We start from the raw sequence: 20,603 nt of genomic DNA, 5'->3' as shown, positions 1-20,603 counted from the left end.
CACTGATGAGTGGCGCTGGTGGGCACTGGTAGGCGGCACTGTTGCCTACTGCTAGGTGGCACTGGCAGGGGGCACAAGTGGGCACTGGACATCATAATTCTTCTCCGGAGGGTTGAGCTTACGAGAGGCAAAGGCCACCGGATGGAGCAAGGCTTTTTGGCCACTTCTCTGAGACAGGATTGCCCCTATTGCTGACTCTGAAGCATCCACTTCAAGCACGTAGGGTAAGACTGGATTGGGATGTTGGAGGATAGGAGCCAATATAAACAGTCTTTTTAGTTCATCGAAGGCTTCTTGAGCATCCGGGGACCATTGGAATCTAGTCTGCTGGCGAGTTAGTTGAGTAATATGGGAGATGATAGCGGAGAAACCTTTAATAAATCTGCGATAGAAATTGGCGAAGCCAACGAACCGCTGAATTCCCTTTTTCTCTATGGGAGCTGGCCATTCTTGGATGGCCCTAACTTTCTGCGGATTCATTGCGACCCCTCCTACTGAGATAATGAATCCGAGGAACTGGATGGTGGCTTTCTCAAAGTCACATTTTTCCCCTTTTAAGTATAGACCATGTCTTCTGAGGACCGAGAGTACTTTCTTCACATGGGTACGATGTGCTTCTAAAGTGGTGGAAAAGATCATAATGTCATCGAGATAAACAATTACAAAGTTATCTAGATACTCACGGAAGATGTCGTTGACTAGATGTTGAAACGTAGCCGGGGCATTGCAAAGGCCAAAGGGCATCACCAAATATTCGAAATGCCCGAATCTGGACCGGAAAGCTGTCTTCCATTCATCTCCTTCTCGTATCCGGACCAAAAATTGTACGCCCCCCGGAGATCTAATTTAGTAAAGATCTGAGCGGCTCGGAGACGCTGGAAAAGTTTGGGAATAAGAGGGAGCGGGTACCTGTTCTTGATGGTAACTTTGTTAGGCTCCCTATAGTCCACACAAGGCCTCAAGGATCCATCCTTTTTCTCGACAAAAAAGATTCCCGCTCCAGCTGGAGAAGAAGAAGCCCGGATGAATCCCTTTTCAAGATTTTCGTCGATGTAGGAGCGAAGGGCTTCTAGCTCGATCTCTGATAGAGGAAAGATGCGGCCGAAGGGGATTTCGGAACCAGGTAGGAGGTCGATGGGGCAATCATAGGGTCGGTGCGGTGGTAGACTGTCAGCTTTCTTCTTATCAAAGATGTCCAGGAATTCATGGTATGCTGCTGGGACATGTTGGAGATTATCCGGTACTGGTTGTAGAGTTAGACATGGAACCGTTCTGTTGCATTTTGGTGAAAAGCAATGCTGAGAGCAGTACATGGAAGAGAAGAGGACTTCTTTCTTGCTCCAATTTATCTGAGGATCATGGGCCTGCAACCATGGTAACCCCAGAATGATGGGAAACATAGGTGAGCTTATAATGTCAAAGCAAAGAAATTTGGAATGATCAGAATCTATGTGGGTAAGGATAGGCTCAGTTTCCTGTGTGACAGGCCCAGAACAGAGTAGGGATCCATCTGCCAGATGGATTTGTAGCTGTTGCTCCTTAACTCGTAGAGGGATGTGCAGGTTTTGGGCCAAATATGCATCCAAGAAGCAACTGCAGGCTCCTGAGTCAACGATGGCTGGCAACCGGACCTTCTCTTCCGCCACCTGTAATGAGATCATGAGGACAAGATGAGACTGGCTTGAACTAGCGACTTGAAAGTTCGTGGCAGACTGTGGGCAGTACTTACTGGGTCTAACAGGGAAGTTGTTTAAGAAGTGACCGGCCCCTCCACAATATAGACAAAGGTTAGCCTGGCGCCGGCGGAGCTTTTCATCAGGAGAGAGTGGGGGTCGAACTAGACCCAGTTGCATGGGCTCACCATGAGAGGATGACGAAGAAGTTGTAGGGGGTGTAGGAACAGGTGGTACCCGCGGCATCATCCAAGTGGGTCTTGGAGACTGGAAACGCTCGCTGCGACGTTCCCGGAGACGTCTGTCCAGTTTAATAGCGAGCTGGATCAGGTCTTCTAGGGAGGCCGGGGTATCTACTCGAGCCAATTCATCCTTTAGGATCTCTGAGAGTCCCTGGCGATACTGATATTTTAATGCTGCCTCGTTCCAGTTGGTGTCCCCTGACCATTTTCGAAATTCCACAGTGTAATCTTCCACTGGTCTTTTTCCCTGGGTCAGGGTATGCAGGATGGACTCAGCCGCGGCAGTACACTGAGGATCGTCGTATAGCTGGGCCATGGAATCAAAAAATGTATCTGCAGAGTCAAGGAGGGGACTCTTTTGCTCGAGAAGGTTGTGAGCCCAAAAAACTGTACGAGAACCCCCTAACGGGGCTTTAAAGCAGCCAAAAAAATGCAGTATTGATGGTTGAAAAAATTCAGTTTTATTAATACAAAAAGTATATAAGTAGCATATTATAAAAATCACTGAGGATAGGTACTGACTATTCGAGTCACGACATGATCTGAGTATGGCATACCATTGCAATATACAAAGCATACAATTAAAAATATGTGGGGGCAAGAGTGAATAAACCATGTGAAACAAATGTGCATGATACAATAAACAAAAAGTGAACAAACAGTGAAGGTGACAAGCAGTGTGAGAAAATACAGAGGAGGTGTCGGGACTAATTACCTAATTTAACTGAACTGAATGGAAGAACTGAAATATTCTGGATGCTGAAAAAGTTAATTAAGGTATAGATGAATCTGACAAGGTCAGCAATGATTTAAAAGAACCAAGTCATTAGAAAAATATCACATTCATTCCATTTGTGCTTACCAGTGTTTGCTGTCAGTCTGTGTGACCTGTCTTCAGTTAGGAAAGAATCCAATGAGTGTTCCCTGGTGATTCCCATATTTATAGGGAGTGCCGATTGGCTAACTCCCTTCAGGTGTTCATATGCCCTGCATCCCTCCCCCTCCCCCTCCATCGGGGGAAACGAGCGATACTGCTGTGCGCCCCAGTGTGGTCCCCCCGGCGTTCCGGAAAGGAAGACACCTCCGGGCGTCCCCGTCGCTTCCGCCGCAACTGCGCAGGCGCCGCTATGTCACGCGCACGCGCCCTAGGGCGCGCGCTCGTGAGTGCGGCGTCCGGAAGGGATCCGGGACGCCGCTGGCAGGGAGAGAGACATCCCACTCAGGTGAGGCCACCTAGTGGGCGTATTGGGAGACGCGGGCCCCAGCGTCTCCTCTCTCACCCTGCCAGGAAGACACTAAAAAAGGTCCACCCCCGCCCCCAGAGGAGAGACACAAACACTGAGGGAGACAATGGGGAACATGGAGCCATACTGCCACAAATACACTATTGAGCAGGAATAATAGTAATAATGATAAGGCATGGCATAAACCATTTGTATACCCTGTTTAATGGTGCTAAACATATAGTCTGTGTGCCGTGGGCTGATTGCTAGCTGGCCATCTCAGGTGCATCTTGTCATACATGGCATTGTATACCTTGGCATGATTGCACAGTTGCAAAGACAATAATTTATTGCAACCTGCGCAATCAGAATGGTATATAAACAGAAACAAAGGAAAAAACAAAATTACATAATCTTAAGTATTGAAGCAATAAAAAACTCCGAACTATTTAAGGCTAGATTTTACAAGGGGTAGAACGATACAAAGCACATGATCCATTTTATTGATCAGTAACATACACATTAATATGCATCTCGTACATCTGAGCATGATGAAAAACAAAGATAATCATGATGACTTTAATGGTTATGTGTGGGGAAAACCAGGCAGCGATATACACAGAGCTGGAAACGCAGATGAGAAGAATGTGTTAAGGAAAATTAACTGAGATCAGCAAAGGGAAAAAGGGAGGGGGGGGGGGAAAAAAAGGGAAGGAACAGGGGAAGGTCATTGTGTCTTCCCCGAAGAGAATCCCTGCAAAAAGGGGGCAAATGAAATTGATTCATTTAAACCTGGTGGAGAGGTGGCCTGTAACTGGAATATCCATCTCTGCTCTTTTTGCAGCAGAGACTTATTCCAGTCGCCACCTCTGTTGGGGATGTTTACTCTATAGAGGGCCACGAAGGTATCTTTGGGAACTTTATAATTGTGTGTGAAAATTATGTGCCTCCCAATAGGGAGGTATGGGTTCCCCACCTCCATACTATAAACATGTTGGGAGATGCGTTTCCAGAATTCCTGCCTGGTTTTCCCCACATAGTATGCACCACACTCACATTCCATCAAGTATACGATTCCGCGAGTGCGGCAATTTACAAACTGTTTAGGTGTAAATGTATTGCCGTTCGGCAGAACAAAGATTTTGTCCTGTTTGATGAGTGAGCAATACGAACAGTGTCCACAGGGGAAGGAACCCACTGTGGAACAATGTTTGAATCTCTTGTTATCGTTGGTATATTCACTGCGGACAAGCTGGTCACGCAGTGACATGGCTCTTTTGTACGTTATAGTGGGTCTATCTTGAACAAATCCACGTAGCTTGGGGTTATCTGTGAGGATGCTCCAATGGCGTTCTATAATCTTTCTGATAGCCTGATGTTGACGGGAATAGCGCATGATAATCCGGGTAGGGTTGCATTCAGGGCTTCGGGAAGGTTTGGGTTTAAAAAGTAGCTGAGATCTGGAGTGTCCAATAGCCTGATTGTAAGCTTTTTTAAGGCAAGATCTACTGTAGCCCCTTGCTAACAGTCGATTTTGGAGCCCCTCTGCTTCCTTAATGAATAAAGCGTCGCTGGAACAGTTGCTTTCCTTTTGGTGGTTAAACACCTTCCCCCGCCTTTTGGCACTCGAGTCTAGACATGAACTGCGAACTGGCTGTTTAAGCGGTATTTACGATCCTGGTATATGGTTCTTTCTTCTTCATTTTGTGCATTTCACGTGTATATTACTGAAACACCTACTTTAGCCACTAACAGATTGCATTTTGAGATTTAAGATGAGCAAATTTACAGGGACTGATTGGGCTAATCTAATGTCTCAGTATGAGAACTCCTTCGAACAGGGTGATCAAAAAACCCTGTCGATCACGACACTATTTCAAAAATTGACCAAGGTACTCGAGAGGAAATCTGCCCTCTTTTGGCATGTCAAGAGTTTTGGCAGATACCTCGAGGAACAAATTAACCCTTATGGATTACGCGTTCAAATCTTCCCAAATATTGGTTTAATAAGTGAGGAGTGTAAGGCCGAGTGGGAGGCCAACCTCAAGTCATGCTCCAGGGAGATGATGTCGATTCTATCTAGGGAGTATGGCAAACGGCTTGCCCTCCTAGATGGCATCATCAGTAAACTGGAACAAACACTGAATCAATATGCCCAACACCCCCTCTTTGCTGAATCCCAAACTCGTCTGGAGGAAAATCTTTCGACGTTTAATAAAAACATTCTGCGCAATAAAGAAATGCAATTCTGGAGGGACAAACATGCTTTTTCGGAGGGGTATGCCTACAGATGGAGAAACCACGGGTCGCCATCTAATAATCAATCACGTCAGGAACCCAAAAACAAAAAGAACACTCCAACTTCAAAATCTCGGGGATCTTCTGACCCCGAACCTGAACGTAAAAACTCCTCTCAACGCAATCAGGCGCAGAGTAAAATACAACAGAAAAGGGATCGCAGTTTCAGGAACTCTCCTGAACACGACTCTAAAAAACGCGCGACGGATACTGTTTCTACACAAGCAGGCCCTCATGATGCCCAACCCGGCCGCAGTGCGACAAATGACGGCACTGCGGAGGCGGGCGGGGCAATATCCCTTGAATCTAACAGCAATATTGTACCCACGCAGGAATTCCCTAAACATCTCACTCCTTCCGTGGGCCCTAATAAAGTAGCTTCACAAAAAGCTTTAAACTCCTCCTGGGGACCAGCGTCCCCACAGACCCACAAAACAGGCAAGGGTTTGGACCCCTTCGTGGTGCGGATACAACAAACCACCTAAGTGTGGTTAATCTATCCTCCACTAACTTGTCATCTAGTGAGATACAACTTTTGTCCCGTGGATTAACGTTCTGTCCGGAACAACATTTCGACGTCTTCGAAACAATCACTGATTTACAACTCTTTGCACGCAGGTTATTACTCAAATACCTGCATGCAAAGGATGACTTGGAAGGTGACGCTGTGGATGGGCCTCTTCTTAGCATGAAGGAATGTAGGGCCTTACGAGACCTAACTCTCCTTTATCAAGAAAACAACACAGTGGATTTAATAGATCAAATCGATCTGGACGCCTTACTGCAGGAGGTTGACAGATCGACTCCGAATCCCCTTACGATGTTCAAAAAGGCCTCTACTACATTTCCCTCGTCAAGTATTAATTCCAACGTTGCAGTATTTTTAAGGCAGACCATCCGTGACATATCTAAACTACCACAAACTCATTCTAAACCGGCTAACCTTTCTCACGAGGAAAACGCAGCTCTTCAAAGCCTTATAAAAAATCCCACAATCGTGATAAAACCCTCAGACAAGGGAGGCAACGTAGTCGTCATGAATAATGACGACTATGTTTCAATGTGCCTGGACATATTAAAAAACAAAGAATGGTACAAAGTAATCTCAGCCCTCAACATTAATCAATATAATTCCAGCTTTTATAATATGATTGACCGTGCATTCCGTAGAGGGGAAATCACCAGGAATATCTATGAATTCATCAGAACTCCATACCCTAGGGTGGCTACTTTCTATAGTCTACCCAAGATACATAAAAATCCGATTAAACCCACAGGCCGCCCCATTGTCTCTGGCAATGGGGCTATATCTGAAAACCTAAGCCGTGTCATAGACGCACATTTGCAACCCCTCGTTCTGGCCTTGCCCTCCTTTGTCAAGGACACAATACAATTTTTGCAACTCATCAGCGATCTGAGGCTACCTAAGAATGCGATTTTGGTGACCATAGATGTCGAGGCGCTGTACAGCAGCATTCCCCATTCTAAGGGGTTGGCTGCTGTGCAAAGGGCCTTGCAACATTATTCCCAATATGATTCGGCTTTGGTTAGGTTTATTTTGAATGGTCTGCATTATATACTGCATCACAACTACTTTTGTTTTGACAACTCCCACTACCTCCAGGTGCAGGGTGTGGCTATGGGAACCTGTTGTGCCCCCTCCTACGCCAACCTGTACCTGGGGGAGTGGGAGAAGTCCCTCCTCAACGACGAGGACCTTGTCGAATACACCAGCCATATAACCAAATGGCTGAGGTATATCGACGACGTCTTCGTCGTCTGGGAGGGACCTGAGACCAAGTTATTTGAATTTTTCAATAGAATCAATGTGAACGATCGAAATCTGAAGTTCACAATGACCCATGATCCCCACAGCGTCACCTTCCTAGATGTCTCCGTTTCGACCACGGCAGAAGGACATCTTTCTAGCACTTTGTTCCGTAAGACAACTGCTGGGAATACGGTCCTTCATTTTGATAGTTTCCATCCGATCCCATTGAAAAACTCGATCCCCTACGGACAGTATCTGCACCTTCGGCGCAACTGTTCCAGCGACGCTTTATTCATTAAGGAAGCAGAGGGGCTCCAAAATCGACTGTTAGCAAGGGGCTACAGTAGATCTTGCCTTAAAAAAGCTTACAATCAGGCTATTGGACACTCCAGATCTCAGCTACTTTTTAAACCCAAACCTTCCCGAAGCCCTGAATGTAACCCTACCCGGATTATCATGCGCTATTCCCGTTAACATCAGGCTATCAGAAAGATTATAGAACGCCATTGGAGCATCCTCACAGATGACCCCAAGCTACGTGGATTTGTTCAAGATAGACCCACTATAACGTACAAAAGAGCCATGTCACTGCGTGACCAGCTTGTCCGCAGTGAATATACCAACGATAACAAGAGATTCAAACATTGTTCCACAGTGGGTTCGGCAAAGTTGGCAACTAAATTGCGGGAAAGTGACAATTTTTTTTTTTATTTTGCACAAAGTTGTCACTAAATGATATATTGCTCAAACATGCCATGGGAATATGTGAAATTACACCCCAATACATTCTGTTGCTTCTCCTGAGTACGGGGATACCACATGTGTGAGACTTTTTGGGAGCCTAGCCGCGTACGGGACCCCGAAAACCAAGCACTGCCTTCAGGCTTTCTAAGGGCGTAAATTTTTGATTTCACTCTTCACTGCCTATCACAGTTTCGAAGGCCATGGAATGCCCAGGTGGCAAACCCCCCCCCCCCAAATGACCCCATTTTGGAAAGTAGACACCCCAAGCTATTTGCTGAGAGGTATAGTGAGTATTTTGCAGACCTCACTTTTTGTCACAAAGTTTTGAAAATTGAAAAAAGAAAAAAAAAATGTTTTTTCTTGTCTTTCTTCATTTTCAAAAACAAATGAGAGCTGCAAAATACTCACCATGCCTCTCAGCAAATAGCTTGGGGTGTCTACTTTCCAAAATGGGGTCATTTGGGGGGGTTTTGTGCCACCTGGGCATTCCATGGCTTCCGAAACTGTGATAGGCAGTGAAGAGTGAAATAAAAAATTACACCCTTAGAAATCCTGAAGGCGGTGATTGGTTTTCGGGGCCCCGTACGCGGCTAGGCTCCCAAAAAGTCCCACACATGTGGTATCCCCATACTCAGGAGAAGCAGATAAATGTATTTTGGGGTGCAATTCTACATATGCCCATGGCCTGTGTGACCAATATATCATTTAGTGACAACTTTGTGCAAAATAAAAATAAAAAAATTGTCACTTTCCCGCAACTTGTGTCAAAATATAAAATATTCCATGGACTCAACATGCCTTTCAGCAAATAGCTTGGGGTGTCTACTTTTCAAAATGGGGTCATTTGGGGGGGGGGGGGTTGTGCCATCTGGTCATTTTATGGCCTTCAAAACTGTTATAGGTAGTGAGGAGTGAAATAAAAAATTTACGCCCTTAGAAATCCTGAAGGCGGTGATTGGTTTTCAGGGCCCCGTATGCGGCTAGGCTCCCAAAAAGTCCCACACATGTGGTATCCCCGTACTCAGGAGAAGCAGCTGAATGTATTTTGGGGTGCAATTCCACATAGGCCCGTGGCCTGTGTGAGCAATATATCATTTAGTGACAACTTTTTGTAAATATTTTTTTTTTTTGTCATTATTCAATCACTTGGGACAAAAAAAATAAATATTCAATGGGTTCAACATGCCTCTCAGCAATTTCTTTGGGGTGTCTACTTTCCAAAATGGGGTCATTTGGGGGGGGTTTGTACTGCCCTGCCATTTTAGCACCTCAAGAAATGACATAGGCAGTCAAACTAAAAGCTGTGTAAATTCCAGAAAATGTACCCTAGTTTGTAGACGCTATAACTTTTGCGCAAACCAATAAATATACACTTATTGACATTTTTTTACCAAAGACATGTGGCCAAATACATTTTGGCCTAAATGTATGACTAAAATTGAGTTTATTGGATTTTTTTTTATAACAAACAGTAGAAAATATCATTTTTTTTCAAAATTTTCGGTCTTTTTCCGTTTATAGCGCAAAAAATAAAACCGGCAGAGGTGATCAAATACCATCAAAAGAAAGCTCTATTTGTGGGAAGAAAAGGACGCAAATTTAGTTTGGGTACAGCATTGCATGACCGCGCAATAAGCAGCTAAAGCGAAGCAGTGCCAAATTGGAAAAAGTCCTCTGGTCCTTAAGCAGCATATGGGTCCGGTCCTTAAGTGGTTAAGGCATGGGTGCTCAACCTGTGGCCCTAAAGCTGTTGCGAAACTACAAGTCCCATCATGCCTCTGCCTTTGGGAGTCACACTTGTACCTGTCAGCCTTGTAATGCCTCATGAGATTTGTAGTTTCGCAACAGCTGGAGTGCCACAGGTTGAGCTCCCATGCTTTAAGGGTTCTGTGTATAAATATTTGCCATGTTTGTAATATGGGTATCTCCTAAGATCATCCACTCCATCTAGTAGGCATAATGCAGTATATTTTTTTTAAAGAGCTATTTCAGAAAAATATAGAATTATAGTCACTAGATGGAGCTGATGATCATAGGATATAATCATATTACAAATAATACGATGATCCTTCGTTATGCCTGTGCAAATGCTGAAGACATCCACATGGCAATAGACCCCTTAGTTTATATTATGAACAACAACCACAGCAACCCAACATATTAAAAACCCTTACAACTATGATGGCACATAGAAGACAAAACATGTAACTGATGCAAGGTCTCTGACTTGATATCTTCCAGCTGGAAGCAGATGGGCATACACTTAGCCGTCCCACCCAGAAATGTTGAATTTCCTACTGCTGTCACAACAGTCTTTTCTTTTTTTCTAGAGAAAGAAATGGAGGCTTGATGGCACACGACCATGGAGAGGCTTTTCTGAGAGCTCAGTGCAATGTCATTCTAAATGTTCATTCAGGAGCTATGAGATCTATTCCTTTTTTAAACTCTTTCTGGAAAACAGTGATGGAAATAAGGAGTTCTATGTTTCAATTTGGCCTGAGGTTTGAAACTGAAAGCATCAGAACAGTGTGTAAGATATTGTGCTAGTGCTCTACATAGAACAAACATGACCCAGAAGGACCCACATGATCAGTCTGCAAAGGACTTTTATCATGTAGAAAATACAGAAGCTTCACCAGCTACAAGAAAACCAACACAAAAATGCATTTTTTTACAAAAACACATGATCTGAAAAAAATGAAGACAAAAACACATGATCTCAAAAAAATGAAGACAAAAACACATGATCTCAAACAGGAAGAAAAAGGGTGTAGGCTTACTTTACACTTGCAGTTGTGGGGTGGTAAAAACACACAGTTGAGACATGATTCTACCACCCTACTACTTCTGCCCCAACACCAAACTGAACATAGATTCACTTTACCACACTTCACCTCATTTCAGTCTTAGGTCATTTAGGCCTTGGAGGCATGAAACTCACAAGTCAAAACAGTCAAGTTTTTTTTGTACCTCTTTGTGGAAATGGTAGTAGACTTATAACCCAATCACAAAAATCCCAGCATATTTGATTTATTTATTACAGGTACTTTTATAGCGGCGTTAATTTACGCAACACTTTACAAAATATTTATTTTTCATTCACATCAGTCCCTGCCCTCAAGGAGCTTATAATCTAAGGGTCCCCAACTCACATTCATACATACACATACTATGGCCAATTTAGACAGAAGCCAATTAAATCAAATTTCATCCGAATTGCATTTGAATTGAATTCCATTGAAAATCAAATGTATTCTATTCGAAATTTGAATTTTAGAAGATGCTTATATTCATTCTATTGTTTTTTTTTCTATTGTAGTCTTTTATTTTCTATTCTGTTCTATTCTTTTCTATTCTATTTGAATTTATGCTATTTGACTTTTGGAAAACGGTTATATTGTGATTTCTTCTATTCTATTCTATTATTTTATATTGTTTGTTCTATTCTATTCTTTTCTGTTCTATTATTTTATTTTCTATGCTATTCTTTTATATTCTTTTCTTCTCTATTGAATTTGAATTCATTCTATTTGAAATTAGAATTTTGGAAGATGGTTATATTCTTTCTGTTTTATTCTATTTTTTTAATTCTATTCTATTCTTTGCTATTATATTCTTTTCTATTCAAATTTGAATTTATTCTATTCGAAATTCAAATTTTGGAAGGTTATATTTTTTCTATTGTATTCTATTTACTAATGTATTCAAACTTATTCTATTTGAAATTTGAATTTCAGAAGATGGTTATATTCTTTCTATTTTATTCTGTTGAATTCTATTTTTTATTCTATTCTATGTCTTTAATTGTTATTCTATTTTATTCTGTTCTTTTATTTTCTATTCTATTTTGTTCTGTTTTACTCTATTCTTTTATTTTCTATTCTATCCTTTTATTTTCTCTTCTATTTTTTTCTCTTCTATTTTTTCTATTCTTTTATTTTGTATTTTATTCTGTTTTACTCTATTAAATTCTATTCTTTTGTGTTCTGCTCTATTTTTTTATTCTATTCCTTTATTTTCTATTCTATTTTATTCACTTTGGAATTTGGAATTCGATTCGAAAACGATTCAAATTAGAATTTCATTAGAAATTTTGTTTTGTTAGTTCGGATTCGTTTAAATTCATTTTTATTGTAATTCGGAAATTTGGATACATCCGAATTGCAGAATAACAAAAAATTTGTCACAATTCCAATTCGGAACGAAATCAGCCACACATATCTACTCCCAATATCCTTGCAGCCTAAGGTACCAGCCTGAGCTGTGCCTCTAGAAAGTTTCTAGCATCCCCGCTATGTCACGTACATAATTTGTACAAACAGAAATAAGAGATACAGCTTTTTTTTTTTTTGAAGGCCTGCTGCCTTCATGAAAATATGTAACTTCTATTCACAGTTTTGGTCAGATTTATAACATTTACAGAAGAGCATTCTTTGCAAATGAGCATCATTTCCATCCAATTGAAGTCAGCTTGAATGCACAAGAGGCTTGATCCAACTCCTTGAGCAACTCAAAAGCAAATCAAAACAACTCGAGCACTTTAAACACTGTATTTGACTTGCGTTTGTGTTTTAAAGCCTGTGTAAATGAGCCCTTAAAGATCAATGAGCAATAACAACAAATGTACTATCCACCAGTAAATACCTCATTGGCAGCTAGTACTAAATGAGACCTTTTATGGGGGGGTTTGTTCTTGGCTACTGCAGCATATTGATCCTGGGAGTTATCCGACTGCCTTTTAGCAGACAGGAAGGATTTTTTCTCTTATTAAGAAAAACTGGACTGGGCTTTATAAGGGTTTTTTTGCCTTCCTCTGGATTATTTTTACTTGTACATATATATATATAAGAAAGTGTTTTTTTATGTATGTATTTATGTACATTGTATGTACGTATTTGTTTATTTATTATTTATTTATATGATGTGTTAAAGAATACATACCACATTGGCACATAGTAATTAATGAGAACGTTTTGGTGGTTTTGCCCTTGGCTACTGAAGCATATAGATCCTGGGAATTATCCGACTGCTTTTTAGGAGTCAGGGAGGAATTTTTCCCTTATTAAGGAAAACTGGACTGGACTTTATAAGGGTTTTTTCGCCTTCCTCTGGATCATTTTGGTTTGTACATATAGATGTAAGAAAGCTTTTTATGTATGTATATTTGAATGCATTGATTTATATAATGTGCTAATGTATGCACACCGCATTGGCACCTAGTAAATAATGAGAACTTTCTGGGGGTTTTGCCCTTGACTACTGCAACATATTGATCCTGGGAATTATCCGACTGCCTTTTAGGAGTCAGGGAGGAATTTTTCCCTTATTAAGGAAAACTGGACTGGACTTTATATGGGTTTTTTCGCCTTCCTCTGGATCATATTTGTTTGTGTATATATGTAAGAAAGTTTTATATATTTATGTATGTTGTATGTATGTCTGTATGTACTGTATTGGTTTATGTACTTATTTATTTATATGATTCGCTAAAGTGTGCATACCACATTGCCAACTAGTAACTAGTGAGAATGTTTTGGGGGTTTTGCGCTTGGCTACTGAAGCATATTGATCCTGGGAATACCGACTGCCTTTTAGGAGTCGGGGAGGAATTCTTCCCTTATCAAGGAAAACTGGATTGGGCTTTCTAAAGGTTTTTTTACCGTCCTCTGGATCATTTTGGTTTGTCTGTATATATGTAAGAAAGTTTTATTTATGTATGTTTGAATGTATTTATTTATATGTTGTGCTGAAGTATGCACATCGCATTGGCACCTAGTAATAATGAGAACTTTTTGGGGGATTTGGCCTTGGCTACTGCAGCATATTGATCCTGGGAATTATCCGACTGCCTTTTAGGAGTCAGGGAGGAATTTTTCCCTTATTAAGGAAAACTGGATTGGGCTTTATAAGGGTTTTTTCGCCTTCCTCTGGATCATTTTTTATATATGTAGGAAATATTTATTTATTTAGTATTTATTTTTTATTTATTTTGTATATATTTATAATATATTATATTTTTATAATATTTATTTATTTACAATATGCACATGTTGGTTGGACAACAAAATATATGGTTGATATATATATATATGCAAATTAGAAAAACGAAAAACGACAAACTGAACTGTCCGGAATGTAAGTGATAAATAAAAATAGACATGCATGCAGAATATAATAACGTGAAGTAACTGATGTTTTAGGGTAAACACAATATCCCTTAAATCAAATTTCAGAATATAAAACAGTGCTTATCTGGATCGTAAATATAAGGATTCCGCACTTTTGTGACCCTCTGTAATTAAAAGGTCAATCGCCTCTGGTGAGTTGTGTCCACTGTTGTAGATTGTTGTTTTTTGGAATTTATTATTTTTATTATACAGGATTTGTATTGCCCCAACAGTACGTGGAGCACTTTGCTTTGTAAAGGGAGGCAGTACATTTATAATACAATTCAATAAAAGAGAATTAGGATAGCCCTGGTCATGAGAACATGCATTTAAAGTATTACTAAAGCCACAACAGTAAAATCAGTCTGTATATGCAGTAAAGCATGCTTGTTATACTCACTATGGAACCTAAGGGGTTACTCATCCGCATTGTGTAAAAAGGCTGTTTGATCCTGTTTTCTCTGATCCTCCCCTTCTTTTACTGCCCCCAATCTATCTGCTGATAGTACAGAGCCTTGGGGGGGGGGGGGGGGGGCACTCTGCACATCAGTTTAGTGTGTATTGCTAGAGAGTTTTTTTTTCTCTTGGGAGGGTGCATGTGATCAGATAGGGCCAGTCAGCACTGTCCAGGCAGAGGGTCAGGGGTCCTGCAGCCTCAAAGGAAAGTCAGAGTAAAAACTCCTCCTACAAGCTTTAACCAGACACCAATAGAACTCACAAGACTGTTACATACTGCTGATGAGAAAAGGTATTTCACAGTTTATATTTACAACAATAATTGCATTTCCATGTTCTGTGTACTGTGGGAGACCAGATATGGTCCTGCGTTTAGTAACATTTTAAGATCACAATGAACACATGAAAAGCCAAACTTTTAATAAACTTTATTTATTTTTTTGTGGTTTATGTATTTTGAAGTCTGTGGATTTCTGTTAAAGGTTTATGAACAAGCACTGTTTTACATTCTGAAAATTATATGTCTATTAGTTTACCTCCAAAAGGATCTGATATGGTTTTTAGCCATCCTTGTGATTCAGTGATAGATGTTTATTAAATCTGGCTGGAGTTTAGCTAAAAGTGTTTTGCTGCATGTGTCAACCTTTGTTTTATACCTCGACCAAACCAATATTTCTATTTTTCATATATTCAATGAAACACCCACTATAGACTGAACATTTAATTACCCCCAAACAATATATTGCCAGCAAGCAGGGAATCAAAGCAGAATTAAAGGATAAAAGTCTCCAGTTTAATTTTTCCTTGGAAAGTTGCACAAATGTTCATCAAATGATATCTTCCAAAAAAAATAATTCTCTTAAATAGTGTTATTGGTCAGTGGCGTACTAACAGGAGGGGGGAGGGCTGGCACGGTTCGCCCCGGGTGCCACACATTGGGTGGGTTTTAGCATGGCGCCACTTAGGGGTGTCAGGCCGATGCGGCTTAATCACTAGGGGTGTCTGGGCTGACGCCTGGCAGTAGCACATGGTAAGTGTGCCTCTGCCAGTTACATGTACTTCTGTCTGGCGCTGGCCACCCAATAACAATTCTTGGGTCGCTCTGTGCCATTTTTGCATAAAAATTTTTTATTCTGCCATGCATAGGTTAACTGCATCCAGGGGTGCAAGGAAAAGCTATGCTTACCCGATCCTTCGATTCTCAGGAAAAACGTGCTTCCTCATGTCCTGTGGTGGACTGTTCCTGTCGTACTCATGTCCAAAGCCAGTTTATGGGCATGATGACATCAGAAACAGTCTAATCACAAGAACGCTAGCATGTGAGGGCAGCAGCGATGGGGACCGATCTTACGCTTGGAGGATCAGCAGATTAGGTAAGTATGTCTCTGCTCCGAAATCCCGTAGACAAAAAGGAGCAGTAACCTATGCAATGTGAGCACAGCCCTCCTGCATGGGAAAATACAAATTTTGCCCAGAAATCTTCTTCAATGGAAACTACTAGAAAATGAACCCCTTTAAGCACCCCCACCTTTTTTTACTGAGGGTGAAAGGCCCTCACTTGCCTTCCTAAAGTTGACGCACCTGGTTCAACCACACCAAACCCCATACAAAAACACAACCTATCGACTGCCCTAACTTCCTTTTCTCTAATACTGGACAATCTCAATCTATCCCTTGATACAGACCTCCCTTAATCAAAATGACTAACAAATGAACTCTGAGGCCTCTCTTTTTTAACTAATGGGTCAATGGCCCTTATTTGCCTTCCTCACTTCTCCAAATGACCCTTTCCACTTAGAATTCGTCAGCTTTGCCACTACCTTGCCATTTCCCCACTCCTTCAGAGTTTATCTGTCCATAGACAAACTTTAAGGCCTTATGCTCAAATACTGGTCCACTACAGCATTTTCTCCTAAATCTGTATCTCAACAAGCCAGGCCTAGATTAGGAGGTCCCTTTTATCAGCAGCTGGGAATCTGCCTTCCATTTGAAATTCTCCTCCTAACCTTATCAAAAGATCTTACACTTTTCATTTAAAGCTTTAATCTGCACCAAAATCTAACAAACTTACCGTACTATAAAACTCTATCACTCTTCAGTTATAAAATCAGTCCCAACACCCTGGCAATGTTGAAAGGAGAAATTATCACTACTTCATTTATTCTGGGTATGCCTCATATTGCTAAACTTCTTGAGAAATTTCTTAAAAGTTCATTGACCACTCCATCCTGATGGAACCCACCTTCTTCCTGATCCATAACAATTGTATGCCTATTAATGCATACCAAACATATGTGCTGCTACATCTTCATATAACAGCTAAACCTTGTATACCTTTGAAGTGGTGGGATAAACTCCTCAACCACACTTCCATCTTCATGTAGATATTAAAGAACCAAGATCCATGGAAGACCTATTACTTGCCCTACAACACCAGTGAGAACATATCAGAAAACCTGGTTTTACTGGAAACGCTGATGAACAGAAACAACGTAACCCTCTCTACCTCTCCTCATACCATTCTATACTCCACCTTCTCTCCACATCCACTCTTCCTCAACCTCTTCTTTCCCTTCTTCATGGTTCTCTCTCTCCGTCCTGCCCCTTTTTCATGTACCCCTGTTCTTTCTTCCCATACTATCCCCACTTATTCCACCTCACTCCTTACTATCTTCCCTCCCTCCATCCTACCTCCTTTCCCTCATCAAATCAGAACCAACCTACTCTAGACAGAATTGGAGATGGCCCTGTCCCGTGACCTGAGCTGTGATCTTGTTGTGTGTATCTCTTTCCATGCACTATATACATTGAAATGATATATGATTTCTGTATCTCACATTCCATTTTGTAATTGAGATGTTTGTGCTTTCTATAGAAGATAAAGAATAAAAAATAAATAAAAATTGACTTAAAACCATTATAGTTTCCTTTTAAGTCTCTTGTGTGTTGGGCGACCCCATGTGGGTAGTGTAATACAGGGTTATATGTGTATGTTTTCCAAATCTATGTAAGAATATCAAATGCTAGTATTTTGTAGTACTAGTGTGACCACATATATTCTCCTTGGAGAAGAGACGCTTTAGAGGATATGATACCAATATAAAGATATCTTAATGGTGATTCTAGCATAGGGAATACACTATTTAGTCTCAAGGAGTGTAAGAGGACACATGGCCACTCAATGAAGTTGGAGAATTAGTTTAACATTAAGCTGCATAGGGGGGTTTTCACTGTCAGAGTGGTAAGGATTGTGGAACTCTCTTCCACAATCGGTGGTGTCAGCGGAAAGTATTGATAGTTTAAAAAAAACTAATGGATAGTCATTTTAGTGAACAGAGAGAACACAGGATTATGAGGTTTTTTTCTTTTTTACATGTACACACACTCCCGCACAGGTTGAACTGGATGGACTGCTGTCTTTATTTAACCCCATCAACTATTTAACTATAAGAACTACACAGGCAATACCACACTAAAATCTAAGTGCAGTTTATTAGAAACACATGGTCACATGTCAAGTACAGTGTCCTAACAAAGCCTAATCTCTATCACTATCTATCACTATCATTGCCTATATCCCTATGCACTTTGTCACCTTTTCCTATCCTTTTCCTACCTACTAATACAGTGATACTTTGCCCTGTGCCCCTCCCCTCATCTTTATAGTATGGGGTTTGGCATATCCAATCCCTTGTAAGTCTGTTGGCCATAGTTTAAAAACCATGCAATGCATTATGGTTTAAAAAAAAATATTCCAGACGAATATCTGCAGATGGATTCAAGATTTGTGGTCCCTGTGCAGGGCCGTCTTTAATATTGATTGGACCCTGGGCAAACATTTTCTTGGGCCCCCCCCAATGCAATTTCGCTCTCCACCTGCTCTGATATATATATACACAATAAATAGCAGCTAGACTCAAAATCAGTTTACTGATACAGATCAGACAGCGATTGCGATTGGTTGCCAGAGGTTACATCATATCATTACCGCTTACTGACTGGTTGCTAGAGGTTACAGCACACATTACGGCTCACTGATTAGTTGCTAGAGGTTGCAGCACATTATTTCTGCTTATTGATTGGGTGCAAGAGATTACTGCACTTCATTACTGTATGGTCGCTAGTGGTTACAGGACATTATCTCCTCACTGCCTGCATACCATGGACTGGGGAGGTGTGGTGGCCCATTAATAGACAGAAAACTCCTAGGGATCCTAGAACTCCTGGGATCAGTGGCAGGGCTGGGGGGGGGCGAAGGGTGTGATCAATAGGAAAGCTGATTTTATTACCGACTACCAATATAAAGAGTGGTTTCAACACTGGCCACCAATAAAATAGGGGTTTACACTGACCACTAATGTAATATAAGCATTCACAGTAAACACCAATGTAAGGAGGGATTTACGCTGACCACCAATGTAAGGAGGACATTCACACTGGCCACTAGTGTGAATGAAAGGATTCTACACCAAGCCCCAATGTAATGAGAAGATTTACACTGACCACCTATGTAACTGAGACATTTAGCCTGCATTCACATTTGTGTGTCGGGAAAGCGTACAAAATCGCTTTCCTGACACCACAGAAACGTACTGCCCTTTAGCAGATACACAGCAGTGCCATCAATTGTTAATGCATCTGCTGACATGTGCTATGGCACCATGTGATTTTGAAAAAGCGTTAGGGATTTTCTTCTGCATTTCTAGCGAATAGAGCAGCCCATTGAAATTAATGGGCTGCCCTACACATTACCTACATTTTTATCCACCCTGTCAGTACACCTAAAACTCCCGCACCCCAAACCTCCCCCATTCTCTCCACTCAAACCCTCCACCCCTTTAACTCTACCTGCCTCCTATGTTTATCTTTGCACCCACCTTCCTTACCTCTATACATCCCCTCCTTGCTCACCTGTGCACCCAAACTGTAATTCCTTCTCTGCCTACCTCTGCACACCCCAAACTACCCCCCCCCCCACCAATTTGCTTGCCGTTGCAGAACAGGCTGATGTTAGGCTTAATGACCACAGTTGCAGACCACAGTTGCAGGTAGGACTTTCAAGCATGCCCCTTTGTCTCCCCAGTGGGCAGCATTTAGTATAGGTGATGGTGGATATGACCTCAGGGAGGTATGATATACATATGAATGCCGCCTTTATTTACATATCAATGCCGCCGGCTGCGGATATTTACATATCAATGCCGGTTATTTACTGTATATATAAACACAGTGTCTGCAGGTGAGTCATCTGTACACAACAATAGGGCAGAGCTGGGCAGAATTAGTAGCAGCACTTCACACTGAGATATCGGGACACAGCACAGGACTAAAACTTTAAGTGACGGGGGAATTTAAACCAGGATAGTTTGTCAGTATGAGCCAGCTGCTTTGGGCCCCACAACAATGACAGGGCCCAGGGCAGCTGCCCCTTTTGCCCTGCCTTAAAGACGGCCCTGTCCCTGTGAACTTATCAGGATTCGCCAGGATTTTCAGTAGCAGTCATCCTCTTCAGTGGGTTTCCTGGGAGAGTGTCAGTGGAGTTATCAATGTATTGGCTAGGGCTGACATTGAACCTGAACCTCATTCTTAGTCTTGTTTAAAAAACATCTGTAGCGCACCCCCTTAACCACTTCAGCCCTAGAAGAATTTACCCCCTTCCTGACCAGAACACTTTTTACAATTTGGCACTGCGTTGCTTTAACTGCTAATTGGGCGGTCATGCAATGCTGTACACAAAAAAAATTGTGTCCTTTTTTTCCCTCAAATAGAGATTTCTTTTGGTGGTATTTGATCGCCTCTGCGGTTTTTATTTTTTGTGCTATAAGCAAAAAATAAGCGACAATTTTGAAAAAAACGCATTCTTTTTTACTTTTTTGCTATAATAAATATCACCAAAAATATATAAAAGAACAATTTTTTTCCTCAGTTTAGGCCAATATGCAGGGGCGTTGGTAGGTCTACAAAAGATCTGGGGCTAGAGCCCATAGCAGCAAAGTAAAGAAAGTCATACGCTTGGGCGGACATACACA

General features: G+C 41.4%; 1 protein-coding gene across 1 annotated transcript in view; it reads left to right on the top strand.

The window, feature by feature from the left end:
- The window catches only part of LOC141107531 (uncharacterized), a 204,297-nt gene extending 186,806 nt beyond the window's left edge, over positions 1-17,491 (top strand). The window contains exon 17 of the mRNA XM_073598330.1: positions 10,282-17,491. The gene's annotated coding sequence lies outside the window, so the exon portion shown is untranslated. The remainder of the gene's footprint in view (positions 1-10,281) is intronic.
- The last annotated feature ends 3,112 nt before the right edge of the window (positions 17,492-20,603 follow it).

This window comes from Aquarana catesbeiana, linkage group LG09 (assembly GCF_042186555.1).
Source record: "Aquarana catesbeiana isolate 2022-GZ linkage group LG09, ASM4218655v1, whole genome shotgun sequence".
NCBI classification, from domain to species: Eukaryota; Metazoa; Chordata; class Amphibia; order Anura; family Ranidae; genus Aquarana; species Aquarana catesbeiana.
The sequence above is the reverse complement of the archived record's forward strand: the minus strand, read 5'-3'. Positions and strand labels throughout refer to the sequence as shown.